Consider the following 5,710-nt stretch of genomic DNA (forward strand, 5'->3'; position numbering starts at 1 on the left):
GTTAATCATGTGATTGATTGGTCTGTATTGTAGGTGGAACCGAAGGGAGAGTTCCACCCAGAACATCAATTCATATTGCAACAGAAATAACTCATGCTGCAGAGCCAAGCAATAGAGAAATTTAAAGCGCAGTGGAAGCACTTGAGCCCGATGAAGCTATATGGGAGATGGTTGATAAAATGTAGACTTTGTGTCCTTCATTATTTGTTGGTTCAAGAAAATATGTGTTTGATATATGCATATGTGTATTGTTGTAAATATCACAGTGAGTTGTGTTATAAAGATCCAATAAGAAGTATGATTGTTTTGTTTTCATCGGGATGTCATTGTAAACACTGCATTGAGTTATGTTATAAAGCTCCATAGGAAGTATGTTTTTTTTAGCTGTTTGTTGGTCATAGGTGTCATATAACAGCAAGGAAGGTACGGATTTGTAACAACCCCAAGTTAAATTTTCTTGTAATAAAGGATAATAAAGGAAAAATAAGACCAAGGTCATGGGACACATATTCCAAGTTGAATGTTGGGTAAAAATTTTACCGTTAACCACTTTTGGTTTATTTATCGCTATGGGAATTGCCAAAGGCAAAGAGGAAACAATTTAAATTTAATTATGAAAATAAAGGAAAATAGGAGAAAGGGGAGGTGAAGAGACACAAATTTGCATGCAAGGGAAATTAGAGGAAACATGAGAAAAATTGAAGAAAAAAGGATGATCAACAATGAAAGGGCATTAGAGGATGAGTTCATAGCTTTTTGTATGTTCAATTTGGATCTCTCCTTTCATTATCTCTCTTATAAAATCTTGCACACTTAGAGTGTTCTTAAAGAATTTTGGCATTCTCTTAGATTTTAAGAAAGGAAATCAACGGAAAGTGAAGTAATGAAAGGAGAATGATGGATCAATAGTTTCAGTAGGAGGATTTTGCAGGTAATAGGTTACATGTGTGATTTCCTAGTTGAGGTGTGAATGCATGGTACATTCATTTGTTTATTTGATTAGTTTCCTTTCATTGGCATGGGTTTTTTCAGGGTTGATAGCGGTTTCAGCCTTGCCTTGCTATTTCCTAGATAGCCATGTTGTGATGGGATTCATTCTTGGTTGAGCTTTGGATTCCAGGAAGGTTTTACAATCAAGTGAGGTGGTCTCGAGAAAATTTCCAAGGGTTGGGGGTGGGGGTGGTTTTCTCTGGGAATCCCTTAACAAGTCAATGAAGACAAGAAAACTCCTCAAGGTATTTTGAAGAAATTCTCAACCATCCAAGCTCGGGTTGGTTTTTCGATGTCGGGAACAATTTAGGTGAGGTCATGGTAGCTTGAGGGTGGAGGTGGTTTAACCTAAAGAGTCCCTAGTTTATTATTTATTGGTTTCTCCCTTGAGATTCCACAAAAATTCTTGGAATATCGCAGGGGGGTGATTCACTAAAATAAAGATGTGGTTCAAACCAATATATGGTTGTGTTGTATGTGGAAGTCACTAACTTGGTTGGCATTTTCATATGTCAATAAGAGTTATTTTACTACTGTGATCTATGAGCACTTGTACTTGTTATTATGTTGATTTGACGACTGGTTTGTCATGGTTAATATTCTGGTTATAAGCATAGTTTTATGATGTTCTCTAGCTATGGCTCTTGTTCATGATTTGATAAGTATTTGAATGGTTGATGAATGCATGGGCTAACAAGTGTTGTTGTGGCTACTTGAGAGGGAATTAGACCTTCTTAGCGATTCTCAGATGATGTTTAAAGGCTTATGAATAGATATGAATTCATGACCTATAACTTATATTACCATATGATTGACGAAATATCTAATGTGTATTAGGAAGTCTAGGTCAAGTTCTTGCTTCAAGTTTGAATTTTTAGCATTGTTATTACTTTAATCATGATTCGAGAAAGTCATAGACAATTTTGGGCAGTGGTCTAGAGGATTTCCTAAAATCGTGGCATAGATCTCGCGGTCATGTGCACATAATAGGTGAATTTAGGTCATAACCACACACAAGTAAGCTTGTGAGTTCGGTTGGAGCATCATAAATGCACAAATGCAGTGTTATGGATGCAGTTGGAAAGGTTCGCTAGTGGAAAATGGTTCCAACACAAGGATTGACCACATCGGGTGGTTTGGAACCTCCTAAGTTGTCTATGGTCTCAAAGGGATATCAATTTGTGGTCATATTGCAAGCCCCACTTCCGTAACTAGAACTTGGAGATCGGTTCATGTCATAGTAGCAATCAACCTCACATTTACCATGGGAGCTTCTAAATGTGGGTGAATGTTGGGAGGAGTACTTACAGATCACATTTTGATGATTTAGTTTAAATGTGCCACGAATCTTGAAATTGGACAAAAAATCAATAACAATCAACTTTTTTGGACAGTATTACTCATAGGAAATTTTTCATAATTTAGGTAATACGTTTTATAGTTTGATTCCTCTTAGAACAAAATATATTGCAATCCTTTCATTTGCATGTATCGTATAGTTTAAGAGATGGGAATGAACAAAGTAACCATTTTCACTACAATGGTACAATAAACCATACCTTCATCCATAGTTCTTGCAATTGTAATTGGAATATTGCATTTTGCACATATAATTCCAAAGGGATTCATTTATGCACTAGATTTTGTGAGTATTCCTTGGAAGTTCTAGGAAATTGATATAGAAAACAGAGACCGAGCAACTTGAAATCAAATCTCTCTCTGTCTCTCTCTCTCTCTCTCTCTCTCTCTCTCTCCACACACACACACACATAATATAGTTTACCATGTATACTCAACTTGTTGAAAAAATTCATTTTTCTTAGAATTTCTGCTTACTTCTCTTATTCCAATGAACAAATGAACATGGATTGTGAAGTTCGAAAGCTCTTTCATTTTTTTTTATTTTAGTTTTTGTCAAGATGGGTGGAAACATGTTCTCTTGTAACTATTTTGGATTGAAAGATACATTAGAAGAAGTTTGTTGTGTACTTGAACCTGTTACATATGAAATATTTGTAAAACAATACATGTAAATTGTATAAGAGGAAGATAATAACTTTTTATCATTGAAACATTAAAATAAATCTAAACTTGATATTGCCCTGTCCTGATCGAAATTCCTCTCTTTAATTTGTATTACATATTTCATCCCTATATGTGTTGCTAAAATCCAATGACACCAATTGTGCCAACTAGAAATGGATATTGACTACAGGACAGAGTTGCAATCTTCATATTTTGGAAAAATAGATACTCACAATAAACATGACAAATTTTTTTTACAATGCTCGAGTTGTTTAGCAAAATAATTTTATCACAGTCATTAGTATCATATTTATTCTTTGGAATTATTTTTAAATTTCTAATAGAAACACCAAAATTTGTAATAAGTTTTTCCTCATGTTGTTCGATAAACAATGTTTATTATCATTTATATCTTCTTATCTCTCAAATCTACATGGAGTATTAGTCTTGCCGTATTTTATTTATCCAAAAAAGTTTGATATGTAACAAACACAATACCATGGAAAATACTTCCTCCTATGTTGTTACTAATATCTTTGATTAATAATGGTATAGACTTGATATTTGCCTCATCAGCATTCAATTAAAATTAATTCAAGAAAACAAAAGGAAATCTAATATATAGTTAGCTAAACTTGGATAAAAATACCTTTATGTTTCTATTTCTTGTCTATTTTTTTCTCGTTTTGTTGTGTCTCTTGCAATATCTAGCTTTGTAATTGTGCTCATTTTCATCCCAGCTTCTTTGTCCATGTCTATCATGACATCATTGACAATATTTTTATTCAAAATTGATTCAAAATCTAATATTTTTTTATGTGTTCACAAATTGTGCACTGAAATCATTGCTTAAAAGGACATTATAATTGATACTCGGTAAAAATTGGGTTATGAAGACAAAACTAGATATCGCAAACTCATTTGTAATGTATATTCTAATATCATGTTCATAGTTACTAAATAAAAACTAATATCTATGCATATAGGTAAAATACCAAATAGATTTTAGTTTCGACAAATTTTGATTTATAGTTCCTTGTTACATATATTAAATTGAAAAATGAAAAAAATGTACAATTGCACAAATGTTTTATGGAATTTTTTATAGTACCTTTTTCCTTGTAGTTATCCTCCTGAATCAGAAGGTCTAGTGTTATATGTTTCCTCAAAATTGGAAAAGGCACGCGCCTAACTAGAGTACATAACAAAAATAGCAAAAAAATGTAGAGTTACATAATTTAGAAAGCGACTTTGGCAATGATGTGAGTGCTATAGTCCTTGGTGAGGTAGGGACTAATAATCAAATGACAATAAATATAAAAAGAAATGAACCTTTTAGCAAATTTATCACTATCTTTATTAATATATGTTATATTTGTGTTCATCTTCACTACTCCAAAGATATGAATTGGATCAAATATATAGAAATATTTTTAAAAAAAGGTTTTAATGCCATAGTACTAAAACAATTTATGCCTAACTGTTACACGATGGTAACATAAATGTTTTATATAATCCACTTTTTGAGATGCATCTCATGTCTATAGGGTTGTGACATATATTGTAAAAATGATCTAAGCACTTGCATATAGAAGGAAGGAGGCACTGCTTACCTGAAAAAATTCTACATGTTTTGCATCTACATTCAAAATGAGCTTCCAGAGAAAATCCCTCACGTCAAGCAACCACCAGAGAAACCGGAGTGCGTCCCGGAGATAAAATATTTTTGTAACCAGCTCCTCGGAAAAGTAATTGAACATGCATTAGAAATATGTATGCTAAACACTACATGATAAACATGTGGCCAATGCACCTATGGACATAATAACTCAAAGTAAGGGTTACAATTGTCACATTGCGTTTAAAATTTCAAGATATGTATTAGATACTAAGTAATGATCATATTCTATTCATGATATCTTATTTTGAATATGAGAACAATGCACTTGCAAACAAAATAAATAGAATTAGTAGATAGAAAATATGTTAGGTAGTAGATACTACTACTATTAATAATACTAATAATAACGTGGTATACATGTAAAGCAAACTCTTCATGCCCTAAAGTTTAATAAGGAAAAACCGCTAATTATTAATTAATTAATATTAACTCTTATGCGCAAGGAAGGTGCGAAAGAAGTGTGTAGAGGGGGAATATATATAGACATATGAATATTCATTATTAATTGATTAATATATAGTATGTGAAAATGTATCGGAAGGTACAAAACATTGGCAAAGAAAGTTTTTGTTCCTTGCTTCGCACACCTATTTTCTCAAACAACACTTCTTCATCACATGAATTTTAATAACTCAAAACCCCTAATTAATTGTTGATTAATATGCGGAAGGAATGTGTATGGTAGAAATGTGCAGATGAGGAATGTATGCGAAGAAACGAACATTGTGAATGAAATTTTCCATTTGTTTTTTTATTTAGTTGACAAATGTGAAATGACAAATGCACTTACTATTCTGGAAGTTCAAATAAATCGAGTCCCCGTGGACATTACAATGGAGACATTATGCAAAAATGTATGCGGAGATATGAAACATTGCAGAAGAAAGATTCTGATCCATGCTTCGTGCACCCGTTCTCCTGCACAAGAATCCTTCCTCACACATTAATAAGCCAAAATCGCTAATTAATTGATTAATATGTATTGTTATGCTAGAGAGAGTTATGTGGTAGAAG

Source organism: Pinus tabuliformis, chromosome 5_2 (assembly GCF_031772625.1).
Source record: "Pinus tabuliformis cultivar Carrire ecotype Pingquan chromosome 5_2, CPIR1, whole genome shotgun sequence".
NCBI lineage: Eukaryota > Viridiplantae > Streptophyta > Pinopsida > Pinales > Pinaceae > Pinus > Pinus tabuliformis.